At 34.5% G+C, this 14,450-nt stretch overlaps 1 non-coding gene across 1 annotated transcript; it reads left to right on the top strand.

Annotated features, from left to right (window-relative positions):
* Positions 1–13,424: 13,424 nt before the first annotated feature.
* On the top strand, positions 13,425–13,554 carry LOC120226030. The gene has a single exon (XR_005526926.1). It is a non-coding gene; the product is annotated as a small nucleolar RNA SNORA76 (small nucleolar RNA).
* Positions 13,555–14,450: the final 896 nt, after the last annotated feature.

Genomic DNA, 14,450 nt, shown 5'->3' with positions numbered 1-14,450 from the left:
GTGAAATACAAATTCATATTATGACACATAAGAAGTATCAGTTTAATAGATATGTTGAGGGATAAAATTATGATTGTAGATTTTGTAGCTTTCATATTGTAAACCATATTTGACTTTCCATGTAGATTTGCCAAATAGAATTTTATAGAAAAGGCATCTGAAAACGGGAATGACATATTAGCATAAATTAAGTCAGCACCATGCTATAATTCTTCCACTGTGGTTCTCAAACACACTAAGCAGCTTCTCCCTTCTGCATGATGCCTTCCTTCTTGGGATTCCCACAAGACTTGCTCACTCATGTCTTTCAGGCCTTAAACAAATGCCACCTTCTCAGTGAAGACTTCCTGACCATCCTATCTTGTACTGCAACTCACACTTCCCGACTCATATACTCTAATGGCTACCTGACTTATTTTTCTTCATTAACACTTTTTTAGCACCTGACACCCTATGTGTACATATTTTTTGACTTGCTATCAAAGGACACGTTTTAGAATTTAAACTCTGTAAGGACAGGTGGTATATATGTTTTGTTCACTGCTTGATCCCAGAGCCTAAAATATGGCAGACATTCAGTGATAAATGTTGAGTGAATGGATTCGGTTCTAGATCTCCCATATTGCATACACATGTTCTTTAAGTGTAGGCTAGTTATTTAGCCTACTGGCTTCTGTTTCTTTATCTACAGAACATGAAAAATAATGATACCTGTTACATTTTTCAGGTTAAATGAAACACTGTGGCTTAAAGCTTTTTCTAAAGGCAAATGATCACCGTGGGCACATCAAATGGTTTTAAGGAAACTGTGTGGAGGTAATAGATTTTGCTTTGCTTGGGTTATCTGGTTCAGAGGAGACCTAGACTTGGATTACGCTGTTGGCTGTTGGCTTTGTTATACAAATCAAAATTAAAGCTATGCACCCTTTGCCTATTCTAAGTTGTTAGTAATACAACAATCAGTTGATCTTGTGATGAAAAGCAGGCAGTGATTTGTAGAGACCTATTTAGAGGTGACGTGTAGATGCAAGATAGAATTTAATGGATGGAAATTTAGGTAGGGTGAGGGTAGTAGGATGCTAAAGCCAATGGGCCTACATGAGAAACAAACTGGTGAGTGTGGCCTTATTTAAAGTATGCCATCAAGAAAAGAGGAGTATCATAGAAAGGGTAGTGTGGTGATTAATTATATGTGCCAATTTGGATATGGCATGGTGTCCAATGCTTGGTCAAACATTAGTCTAGATGTTGCTAGGAGGCTATTTTGTATATGTGATTCACATTTACAATCAGCTGACTTTAAGTAAAGGACATTTCCTTTTATAATGTGGGTGGTGGGTCTCATCCAACCTTTTGAAAGTCTTAAGAACAAAACACTGCAGTTTCTTGGAGAAGGGATTCTGCCTCAGGACGGTAACATAGAAACCATGCCTGAGTTGCCAGCCTAATTGTCTGTCCTATGGATTTGCTAGCTCCCACATTCCTGTGAGCCAGTTCCTTAAAATAAAATTTCCTCTCTCTCTCTCTCACTCTCTCTCTCTGGCTCCCTCTTTTTCTTTTTTATTGGTTCTGTTTCTCTAGAGAACCCTGATTGGTACAAGTAGTAATTTGTGGTTTACAACTGTGAAAATTTTAAATAAAACAGTGTGTGCTAATTTCACAGTAAAATCCTAGCCCACAGTAGACGCTCAAAAATGGTCATTCTTATCCTGGTGATGGTGGTGGAGATGATCAATGTGTTTACAAATGGAGTTTGGTCCTCCATTAGCCTCTGAGAGCATCCACTGAGTACCTAAACTTTGCTGACTGATTTAACAAGTCAAATTCAAGTAAATAGAAGTTCAGTCAATTATAAAACATACTCAAAATATTAAGTATGGAAGCAAATGTGTTTATGTAGCTACTGTGAGAACAGTGTTTAGAAAGGGTATAAATTCTTGAGCAAAACGATTGGGATTCAAATTTCATCTTTGCTTCTTCTCTATATATGATCTTATCTGTGAAATGGATATTGTAGTGCATTTCCCACAGACTTGCTGTGGAACTTCTGTAAAGTAAATTATATAAAACATCCAGAACTGTGCCTGTCATATTTTTCTCCTCATTTCCCTAAGGCACAGTAAGTTAACATCAAGTGTCCTAATTCTTGAAATTTCAACTTTAGCCCCTATATGCCAAAAGAGAGGTCAATTTCAAGTTCCATAATTGGAGATAGACATTTTTTTCCTTTTTCCCTACAGATAAATGAAACTACTGAGAGAAGAGACTGTTCAATAAAGCGCTAGCAATTTTTAATGCAAGCTCACATTGACTAAAGCTTCATAGAGAAGAAAAGGGTAGCTGCCTTACCAGATGAGGGGTGCATAGTTAAAGCCTCTCACCCGTATAGGCAGGTATATCAGAGAGGGGTTGGATGCACCCCGAAACCGATGATCCTCGCAAGTCCCTCTAGGGCAGCTTTGGTGGATTTACCCCAACAGACTCAAGAGCAGCAACAAGGCCCAGGGGTGAGCTCTGTCACTGCAGAGTCTATTATGGGACACTGAAAATAAAGCTGAGTGCTCTATAGAGAAAGAGAAACCAGAATCATTGTCAGTGTTATAAAATATGTATTTTACTACATGTCCATATGATGTGTAGTTTATTATCAGTAGTGCTTATTAATGAAGAGGTATTCATTCTCAGGAATATCATTTAACCACTGAGTGTGGTTTTAATGTTATAAATGTAAATTCTACAAATACAAGAGAAAGCTGCTTCTTATAGGAAGGAAGAGATTCAGTGATTCAATTATAACATTATTTCTTGAAATTTAAGGCATATTAAAGGATATTTTAAAAACTATTTTGGTATGTTATAGAAGGATTATATTTTATTTAAATTACTAAGAAACTCAATTGATGAATTTGTTACATGTAACCAATAATAATAATAGTAATAATCATCCTTTTTTAAAAGTTTATTTATTTATTTATTTATTTATTTATTTATTTATTTAGTGTATAAGAGAGAAAGAGTGGGGAAGGGGCAGAGAGAGAGGGAGAGAGAATCCCAAGCAGGCTCAGTGCTGTCAGCACAGTGCTTGACATGGGGCTTGATCCCACGAACCCTGAGATTATGACCTGAGCAGAAGCCAAAAGTCGGAGGCTTACCTGACTGAGCCACCCAGATGCCCCGATAATTACAACACTTTTAAAAGCAGAATGCACACTGCCAGGTAGGCTGACAGAGTGTGTCAGGGCAAAGGCTCTGGCTGGCACCCTTGCAATACAACATCCCTGGGGCAGTTCAGGAAGGCAGGTGGGTCTGGCACCCCATCAGGCAAGTAGAAGCAGAAACTCAAGCAGGAAATGTCTGGCTATAACATCTGGATTCAGAGACCAATGGCTGAAACATCTGCATTGGGGATAAGCTAAGAGTAGGCTCATTAAGACAAAGTCAGGAGTGGAGAGAGATGGAAGGAGTGGCTGCAGGCCAGCTGTGTTTGATGGGACTGAAAAGAAGGGCTGAAGGATTAAGGCAGAACTGAGGCCAAAATTTACCATTGACTTTTAAAACTGTTAATAGCTTTATTTGATTTTAATTATAATATTACAAACACATATTGAAATACTTAGATGATATAAAAACTATAAAGACAAGATTGCAAAGTAAAATCTTGAATTCCATATATTTAATGTCACCAATTTTTTAAAGTCTTTTCATATACAGCACATACTTTTCTTGAGTTGTAGTGATCCATCATCTGTTTTTAAGAATTTATCTTAACTTTTAAAAATTATTTTTAATGTTTATTTTTGAAAGAGAGAGAGAGACAGAGTGTGAGCAGGGGAGGGGCAAAGAGGGAGGGAAACACAGAATCTGGACAGGCTCCAGGCTCTGAGCTGTCAGCACAGAGCCGGAAGCGGGGCTCAAACCCACGAACAATGAGACCATGACCTGAGCCAAAGTTGGACCCTTAACCAACTGAGCCACTCAGGCACCCCATGAATTTCATCTTATTTCAATGACTTTAAATCCACATTGTCATTTTCAATGTGTACATAGTAATTTATTTGGTGAATATACTCAAACATACTTTATCCATTTTCTGTCGATGGGCATTTAGGCTTTTTTATGTTTTTTTAAACCAATGTAAACCCTTTTATGATAAACACTCTTTGAAACTGCTGTTTTTTTCTGTTTGTTTAAAATAGAAATAAAATTTATTTTTCTTTCTGAAAATAATATAATCACCTGAAGTAAGTTTTGAAAACAGAAAAATTTTTTAAAATTATTTGTATTTTTACCATTATAACATATCAATCATTTTTGCCTTTCTTAGGATCTCTTTATGTCCTAGTTTTTCTCACTTTTAATTATCTAGTTGGTGATTTGTATGCTGCTTAGCTCAAAGACATCCTTCAAACCTCAAGTTGAGGGATGTAGTTGTACCTAGTCTCAGAGTGCCAACATGCACTGAGGAGAAGTGAAGGGTGAAGTGTAGGGAGGCTGTAACAACTGGCAGCTTCCAGAGAGATAGCGCGCCCTCACCCAGGTATGAAACTGAGACCTCATGGAGGCTGATTTTCTGAATCCCACCAGTTAGTCTGGTTGTATCTGTTATCCCAGGGCCATCCTGAGCCTCTGGTCCTCAAGAGTTGTTGGGTTAAGTGCAATGAGTACTCATGTTTATTAAAAAGACCAACTGTGCTTGTAGCATTGTACATATTATCCTATTTAATCCTTACAATAACAATTTGAGTTAGATATAACAAGCTTCTTTTTGTAGATAAGGTGATAGTTTCAGAAAGGTTAAGTTACATGGCCAGGAGTATATTACATAGAAATACTGGAACTGAAATCTGTAACTGTGGGCCTCTAAATACATTTGTGAGTAGCCTACTAATGTCCTGGGGTATGTGGTGGTAGGTGGTAGTAGATTGCTAAATTTAATTCTTCTTGATCATTTCCTTCCAGTTAGTGAAATACTACAATTGTCATTTCCTGAGTTAGGAGTGTGAGAACATGTAAGACACAAAATTACCTTCACTTATGTGATAGATGGGTGAGTGATGCTGTAAATTTGGTTATGTGTTTGATGAGACTGAGGAGAAATGAAGATATATGGGATGAACTCTGTTGGCTTAGTTTTACCAGGTACATGGCTTGGCCAAAGGTTTTGATGATGAGAAGGAACCCAAGATGCTCTCTCTAGGGTTTACGAAAGAGTTTCAGCTATTGTCACTTGTCATAATAATTTATTTTCCACTGTACCACATGCTGGGGCAGAGGGGCGGCGGGGGGCAGCAAGAAAGAGGGATTGACTAGGAACCACATACTTGGTACTGCAGAAAGAATAAAGTTGCTAAGGCCAACATTTTTTTTTTATATATATAGAAATCAAAACTGATTCCTCATGACATTAAGGAATAAGCATTCTACCGCCATCTGATCCAAATTGAATTTCTGGAGTTTAGGTGGAAACCAATTTAATATAGAGAATAGTCTAGGTAGAGCATGAGTGCAATGGATGTCTCTGACTTTGTTGTACTATCAACCGCCACTTTTTCTATGCATAGGCCTTTCCCAGTGCTATCATCCATAGTGGAGCGGCTGCATCAAACTTGTAACCATATGACCTCCATCAACTGGCCTGGGGTGGGCAATTGGCTAGGTATACTGAGTCCTTATTCAGGAGGTTTAGAGCTTAGGGTCCAGAATGTCATGCTCTCACTGGGGGTTTGGACTGTTAGGTATAGTTGTATCATCGCACGTCCTGGCCTGTGGACCAAAGATGAAATAGCAGTGACAATGAGAGAGAAAAATGAAGCAGAACCACAGGAGGCAATAGAGAGGAAAGCTGCTCATTCTAGTTTTTCCTGAAATCCTTGCGATTGTTAACTTTCGGTTTAGTGAGATGTCTCATGTCTTTATAAAATTCTGTTTTTATCTTAAACTGGTTGGAGCTGGGTTTCTATCCAATCCAACCACAAGAATCCTAACTAATATAACTAGTATTAAACTAAGTTTGAAATGAATGGAATCAAGAAAAAAATGGGTCAGCTTCTATAGTTTATATGTAACCATATATCTGTATGAGAAATGGGAAAAACTTAGTGGTTTTCTAAATTCAGAAGGGGATAGCAGATGCCACTATAGTCAACGATATTAATAAAGGTAACTCCTATTTCTTGAGGAAAATATGACATTTAACTAAAGTACCAAAGGCAAGCTCTCACCTTTTGGAAAGGTCTTTTTACTCTTTAATATGATTGTTAAAATAGCAATGGGTTTTTTTTTTTTCTTCATGGCTGGCACTATGAAAAGATAATAGGAATAACTGGACTGCAGTGAAAGTTTCATTTCAGAAATACTTTCAAACTAGTCATATAAAAGAGCAGCCGAACAAACAAAACCAAACCCCTCTCTCATCTCAGGTTTATTTTTTTAAGAACTGTGCATTTGAGGCAGCTAAAAATGAAAACAAAAGAAATTAAATCATTATATAGAAAATCTATACATTGAAGTTTAATTTTGTTAGAGAGAATGCTTATTGAAAAGTATTTACTAATAAATGTCTCCAACAATCTAGAATTTCTGAAAATTTATAAATAATATATATATTCTAACATTTGTATATGATATGTTGCAGTGATATATCAAATAAAGAAAATATTGACTAGTGACTTTCAGAAATATGTTTAGGGCACAGATTATTAACATTTCTTATTTCCATTTCCTATCTAAAAAATAACAAATATAATCTTTTATCCCATGTCAAAGTATTCTGTGAAACATGACTTCCTGTATGGTCTGTTTTATTTATGTCTTCACATATGTCGTTCTAGTTAATGTAGTATTTTTCTGTGTAAGCTATTTAAATAAACACAATATATTAAACAAAATAAATTTGGAAATTTTATTTTTAACAATTTATTTTTATAAATTTAACATGTTTTCATCATAAAGGGTTATATAGAATGTGTAAACATGTCAATCTAAAGCTAAAATCTCATGAAGTGTATCTTACTGGCTCATTGTTCATAATTTGGTGCTGTTAATTCACATTAATATCTTTTCATATAGTTGAAAGTATAGTAAAGTGTCACAAATAGAATGGAAAGCAATGACAGACTGAGGAAGTATTTGCAACAATTAGAACAAAGAATTTCATATTCTCTTTCAAACATGACTACATGGATTTTAATGTCTTTATAGAAATATGCACATATATTATATACTTTACAAATACATACAAATATATATTTATACATAGATGTATGTGTAAATCAAATTTTATGTAACATATTTAGCTAACTTTTTGGTGGAAAGTTAGTTCAAATTTTTACTCCTACAAATATAATCCTGCAAGAAAAATTCTTGTAAATAAATTCTGGAAAGCATCTGTAATTATTCTTAAGAAAACTCTTAGAGAATTTAGTACATCAAGAGAAAGGAGCATTTTTTTAATTAAAAAATTTAATGTTTATTTGTTTTTGAGAGAGAGAGAGACTTAGCATGAGAAGGGGTGGAGTAGAGAGAGAGGGAGAAACAGAATCTGAATCAGGCTTCAAGCTCTGGATGAGCTGTCAGCACAGAGCCTGACAAGGGGCTTGAACCCACAAACCACGAGATCATGACCTGAGCTGAAGCTGGATGCCCAACCAACTGAGCCACCCATGTGCCATGAGAAAGTAGCATTTTTAAGGCTCTTCTTATGTCTTATCAAAGGAGATTGAGAGATTTTTTTTTTTTTTTTTTTTTTTTTTTGGTGTGTGAAGGTGTTTTTATTAAAGCATAGGGACAAGATCCTTTGGCTGAAAGAGCTACACTGTGATTGTGAGAAGTGGTTGATTATATACTTTTAAGTTGGGGGTGGGTGGGTAGAGAGAATGAAAGTCTCTAAAGAGATTCCATATGTTAAAGAAGACTTACAGGATCCTGGAGGTTTGGCTATTGTTAAGCTAAGGTCCCTTTCAGTCCAGCAAAACATGAACATTAAGGCAACCCTGAGTCCTTGAGGAATGTCACACCCTGTATGCCTCAGGCATTTATCAATGAGCTGCAAGTTGTAAGGAAATTTAATTTTGTCTACATTTCTCTTGCTTTTGTTCTCTTCATCATTTTTCCCCCAGAACAATTTGGGCCCTTAATTTTTTAAGGTTGCTGAGGCTTGAAGGTCTTTCTGTAACTTCTTCCTCCTGAATGGGGGCATAGAGATGTCAACACTGGTCACTTGGGGAATTTCAGAGAAATTTTAAAATAGGTTTTAACATATGTAATACATTGTCTTTTTACTAAGTACATAAGATGATAATGTAGTTATTATCCACTTGGTCATGGGACCGCTTCCAATTGTATCTGCTTCCTTTTCTGCCCTGTAATAAGCAATGTCAATAGGCTAGTGTGGCTTTCATTCACTCATGTAAGTGTATACATGTAGAAGTGTGTTTTGTTTTGTTTTATTTTTCACCACCAAATCGAACCATATTAATGACATTAATTGGGAAATTACTTCTTTCATTTGTAAAATATTGTCACCATCCTATAAGTCAGCAGCTTTAAAAAAATAACCTTGAAATTCTTATGGTACTCCTATATGATTATAATTTTGTTTAAATATGATTATATGCTATTGTACATAGCATAACAGAGCAAAACAGTTATTTTTAATTCTTCTGGCCTTTGTTCTCTTCATTCAGTTTTCCCATATTCCTACACCCACATCATGAACCACTATATACAGATATCATAGTATGTAGCCTATATATATATATAAATGCTCTCTCTCTATATATAAATACTTTCACAATACATACATTTATATTTGTATGAACTTATATATAAATATACATACTTATAAATACACACAAATACACACTTACACACCTCATGCATACCCCATACATAAATATAGCTATATAGATCTATTTATTTAATTTATAGAGATTTGTTTCTTTCTTTTACAGAATAATGAATATCCCTGATAGCATCTTGTTTTTCTAAGTACAATAGAAAGTTGAAATCATTCCCAGTCAAATGTTATAGTGCTAGCTCACTGGATTTAATGGATACACTAACAATTCATCATGTTAACGTGCCATAATGTCTTCACATTTAATTATTGGTGGATCATGTACATTTTAATTTTTGCCAATTTAATAGTGAAATTTCAAAATCTCATTTTCTTACATTTATTTGGGCATATTGTGCATTTATCATTTTTTATAATTTTAATTTTTCTCAGTTTTATTGAAATATAATTGACATGCAACACTGTATAAGTTTAAGGTTTACAGCATAATGACTTGTATATTGTGAATACAATACTTGTATATTGTGTATATAAACTAACAGTATGTTTAGTTAATATCCATCATCTAATATATACACAAAAAAGTGCTTTTTCCTTGTGACAAGAACTCTTAGGATTTACTCTCCTAACAACTTTCAGATAAATCTACCATAGAGTAGTTTTAACTATCATCATTCTATCGTACATTACATCTGTGTACTTATTTATCTTATAACGAGAAGCTCGTACCTTTTGACCACCTTCATCCAATTCCCCAATCCCTCATCCCCTTCCTCCAGAAACCCCAAAGTTGCATCTCTTTTTCTATGAGTTTGTTTTGTTTTGTCTCAGCTTTCAGTTAGCTTTGTTTTTATTCCACATGTAAGTGAGATCATATATTATTGGCCTTTCTCTGTGTAACTTATTTCACATAGCCATAATGCCCTCAAGGTCTATCCATGTTGTCACAATTGGCAGGACTGCCTTCTTTTTATGGCTGAATAAAATCCCATTGTTTATTTATACCACAATTTCTTTATCCATGTATCCATTAGTGGAAATTTAGGTTGTTTCCATGGCTTGCCTTCTGTGGATAATGCTGCTACAAACATAGGGTACAGATATCTCATAATATGGTGCTTTCATTTCCTTCAGATATATTCCCAAAAGTGAAATTGCTGGATCATATGACAGATCTGTTTTTAATTTTTTGAAGAAACTTAATACTCTTTTCCTTAGGAACTGTACCAGTTCACCATCCCACCAGTAGTACACAAGTGTCCACTTTTCTTCACATTCTTGCCACCATTTGTCATCTCTCTTCTCTTTTTGATGATGGTCATTTGAACAGGCTAATTAAATGGTTAGTTATTTTGACCACATTTTTATGTACCTATAGGCCATTCATATATCTTTTTAGGAAAAATGTCTTCAGGTGGTTTTTTTTTGCTCATTTTTAATTGGATTATTTTTTGTTTGTTTTTTGATATTGGGTTTTTCATACATTTTGGATATTAACCTCTTATCAGATATATGATTCACAATTTTTCGCATTTCATAGATTGCCTTCTCACTTTGTTGTTGACCGTTTCTTTGATGTACAGAAGCTTTTTGATTTGATGTATCCCATTTGTTCATTTTTTTAATTTTGTTGCTTGTGCTGTAGATGTCATGTCCAGTTAATTCATTGCCAACACTCATGTCAAGAAGTTTTTTTCCTATGTTTTACTTCTAGTGCTTGTATAGTTACCAGTCTTATATTTAAGACTCTAATCCCATTTTGAGTTAGTTTTTATGAGTAGGGTGAGATAGGGGTCTAGATTCATTCTTTTCATGTTAATATTCAATTTTTCTACTACCATTAATTGAAAAGACTGTCTTTTCTCCATTGGGTTTCATGGCTCTCTTGTCACGTACTAATTTACCATATATGCATGAGTTTGTTCCTGAGCTTTCCATTCTGTTCCATTGGTCTGTGTGTCTGTTTTCATGCCAGTAGCATACCGTTTTGATTACTATGGCTTTATAATATAGCTTGCAATCAGAAGTATGGTGCCTCCTGCTTTGTCCATCATTCTCAAAATTGCTATGGCTATTAAGGCCCTTTTGTGCTTCCATATAGAGTGTTTTGTTTTTTCCTACTTCTGTTAAAAAATGCCTTTGGGATCTTGAACGGGAGTGCATTAAATCTATAGGTGGCTTTGGATATGGATATTTATGTTTTTTCACTGAAAATTTCTTCTTCTTGACTAATGTTTGTTTTACTATGGGGGTATTAACCTTTTTATTGATTATTAAATATTTTCTTTATACTAAATCCTAATCCTTTGCTTGCTATATATTTATATGTATTTCCTTCCAATTTTCTATTTTATCTTTTAGTTTACATTATGGAGATTATAGTTTTGAAGGAGAAATGTTAATTATGATGTAGAGTTTCCATAAACATTTAAGTTTATCCAGCATTCACATAAAATGTATATGGTAGGATCAATTGCCTTCTCTGCTGTGTTTAAGAAAGTCTTAGGAAATAAAAACAATTATGTGAAGTTTATTTTATATAATAATGTACTCTTCATAGCTGCAAGTTTGGGTCTAAACATGTATGTTAAACCACATTCATATGTATTCGATTTATAGTCAGAATTTTGTCAATGCTCCATTTTCATATTTATTAGTCATGGTACATGGAACAGTATGAACTCCATATAACATTATTTATAGATCAGCTCTTACTACTACTTTCACATTTTGAATATGTAACTGTTGCAGTCAAGACATTTTAGGATTTTAGAGGTTATGATTGAAAGAAACTGATTAGAGATTTTAAGAGTACAAAGAAAATATTTTATTGTTTGATCTATGTTAATATATATCTTTTCTTGAAAGTTTAGTATTAATTAGAAAAATAAGATGAAATAGTGCTGTAATAGAAATGAATAGTATGAAAATTAAAACTAATACACAAATTAAAATTACTACTAAACATTTTAAGTGTCACTATTTCAATAATAAAAAATTTATTAAAACTTTGAAGGAAAAAAATCACAGACATTGTTTTTAGGTTTTTACTTCTGAGTTAAATATCATTGGAAATTTGAAGAATGTACTTCTGGCCATTTTATTCATCTGAAAAACTCATTAAGCAATGTTTTATTTACATATTATTGTTGTTTTTAGGTCTTTAATTTGTAACTAATATTTTTTTTTTCAAATTTATTTCTGAGAGAGAGAGCAAGTGTGCAGGGGAGGGTCAGAGAAAGAGGGAGATATAGAATCCGTAACAGGCTCTAGGCTCTGAGCAGCCAGCACAGAACCCAATGTGAGGCTCGAACCCACGAACCGTGAGATCATGACCTGAGCCGAAGTCGGGCGCTTAACTGACTGAGCCACCCAGGTGCCCCTGTAACTAATATTTTAGACTTAGTACTTTGCAGCTATTATTGCTGAAGTCTAAAATAATACTTCGCCTGAAAGTTTGCAGGATATATGAAATTTGAGTTCAATTGATTGATCTATCCATCCATCCATCCATCCACCCTGTCCATCCACATAGGTCTTCCTTAAGTTACCATAGGGTTACATACTGGTAAACCCGTTGTAATTTGAAAATATCACAAGTGAAAATGCATTGGCTACACCTAACCTACTGAACATCGTAGCCTAGCTTAGCCTACCTTAAACATTCTCAGAACACTTATATTAGCCTATATTTGGGCAAAATCATCTAAAACAAAGCCTATTTTATAACAAAATGTTGAGTATCTCATGTAATTTATCGAATACCATACTGAAAGTGAGAAACAGGATTGTATGGGTATAGAATGGTTGTTAGTATATAGACTGTTCACACTCGTGATCATGTGGCTGACTGGGAGCTGCAGCTCACTGCCACTGTCCAGCATCACCAGAGAGTACTATCATTGTTAGCCTTGGAAAAGATCAAAACTCAAAATTCAAAGTACAGTTTCTAATTGCATGTTGCTTTCACATAGTGTTAAAGTCAAAATATCCTAAGTTGAACCATCATAAGTTGGGGACTGTTGTATATGCATATCACTCTTAGTAAATGTAGGAAAATGGATAGCTAGTTTTACCATTATCATACAGCTAAGAGGAACTGCAATTGAAACACCTGGTTTAGTACTAATTAATACAGCAGTCTTTTCCTTATAGAGTTCACATTTAAGTTATTTACAAAATTTACACATGAAGAATATTTATCCGAAATCTTTTCAGGATTAGTTACATAACCAAAGGATGCTACATAATTATCACTAATATTACAAAACATATTTAACATTTACTGCTGCTGCTTCTGTGCCAGTTTTATTTAATTCTTCCAACAACCATGTGTGGCAAGTACCCATATGTTACCCATCTTACAAATGAGGCTCTTCGTGTTTGGAGAAATTGTCACCTCTCTCAGTGAGGAATACCCAAGGTCCTTCTTATGTAAAACTCTTATTTTTACTCACTAAACTTTACACTGACCTTATCAATATGCACATTTTTTTAAAGCTGATATAAAATAATTTATTTAAAAATTATTTAAGAATTGAAATGATAAGCAGATAATGTCAATGCAAATAACTGTATTTAATACCTCTTAAAAGTAACCATGATGCCACACACTGCCTTTGAGGCCCTTCTGCCTTGGAGCTTGGCGCCTGCGCGTGGTGCCAGGGTCAGGGTGCAACGCCAGAGCAAGCGCTTCCTTATAATTGTGGCCGCCGGTCCTCCGCCGCCGTGGGCCTTTAAAACCACGAGCAACACGGGCGGCACCAGGCTGCGGAGGGCGGGGAAAGTAACCAAGATGCCCTCTTGGGTAAGTTTGACAACTTATTTATTTCTTCTCATCCTTAGTCTGTGCCAACCCTGAAAAATTTTAGTTCCATCAAGTAACACAATTCATCATAAAGGCAATTAAAAAACAAAAATAAACCACTTCGCTAAACAAATTTCTTCCTTAACATAGATGACCGAAATAAAGATAGGTATATCTTATAGATGTGCAATCTGTGGGCAAAGGTTTAAAAAATAGTGTCATTATTAAACAGTGACATTGGGACCAAACTTTTGTTATATAAATACGTAAATTTATCATTACTTGACTTTCTGGTTGTAGGTTTTTCAACTTTTTGTGGCTTTAAGCTCACAGCTATACATTTATTTTCCTAAAATCTTCATCCACATAAATTTAGTTGTATGCCGTATGTGTACTTTAATATTAATGGCAAATGATATTAGGTTTATTTGAGCTGTTTTTTAAAGAACTTTGCAATTTTTCTTAATGTAATTCAGAAAAGTCTATAAAGCTTTTTTGAAAACACCCACACTTCTGTACCCTAGTACATATTTTTTCCCCGAATTTAGTATAGTCAAGTTAATAGAGAAAAATTATCACTTTTGGGTTCTATATCCCCCAGATTTTAATTAACTCATTTTGCATATCAGATATTTCCCCATACAATTATATAAGATGATGTTTTCTATTAATAGATCCTCATGACACAATATATATTACACATGTGTTGTTATATGTGTTAAAAAGTTAAGAATATTTAATTTTTTTTTAAATTCTAGGATGGATCTTGAATTTTAGCCTTTTTTTTTTTTACTGCTAGTTGAAGGAACTGAGACTCCCCAAGGTTAATTGATTTGCCCAAGATCA

Source organism: Hyaena hyaena, unplaced genomic scaffold (assembly GCF_003009895.1).
Source record: "Hyaena hyaena isolate Hyena2069 unplaced genomic scaffold, ASM300989v1 scaffold_1564, whole genome shotgun sequence".
Taxonomy (NCBI): Eukaryota; Metazoa; Chordata; class Mammalia; order Carnivora; family Hyaenidae; genus Hyaena; species Hyaena hyaena.
This window is presented reverse-complemented; position numbering and strand designations above follow the sequence as displayed.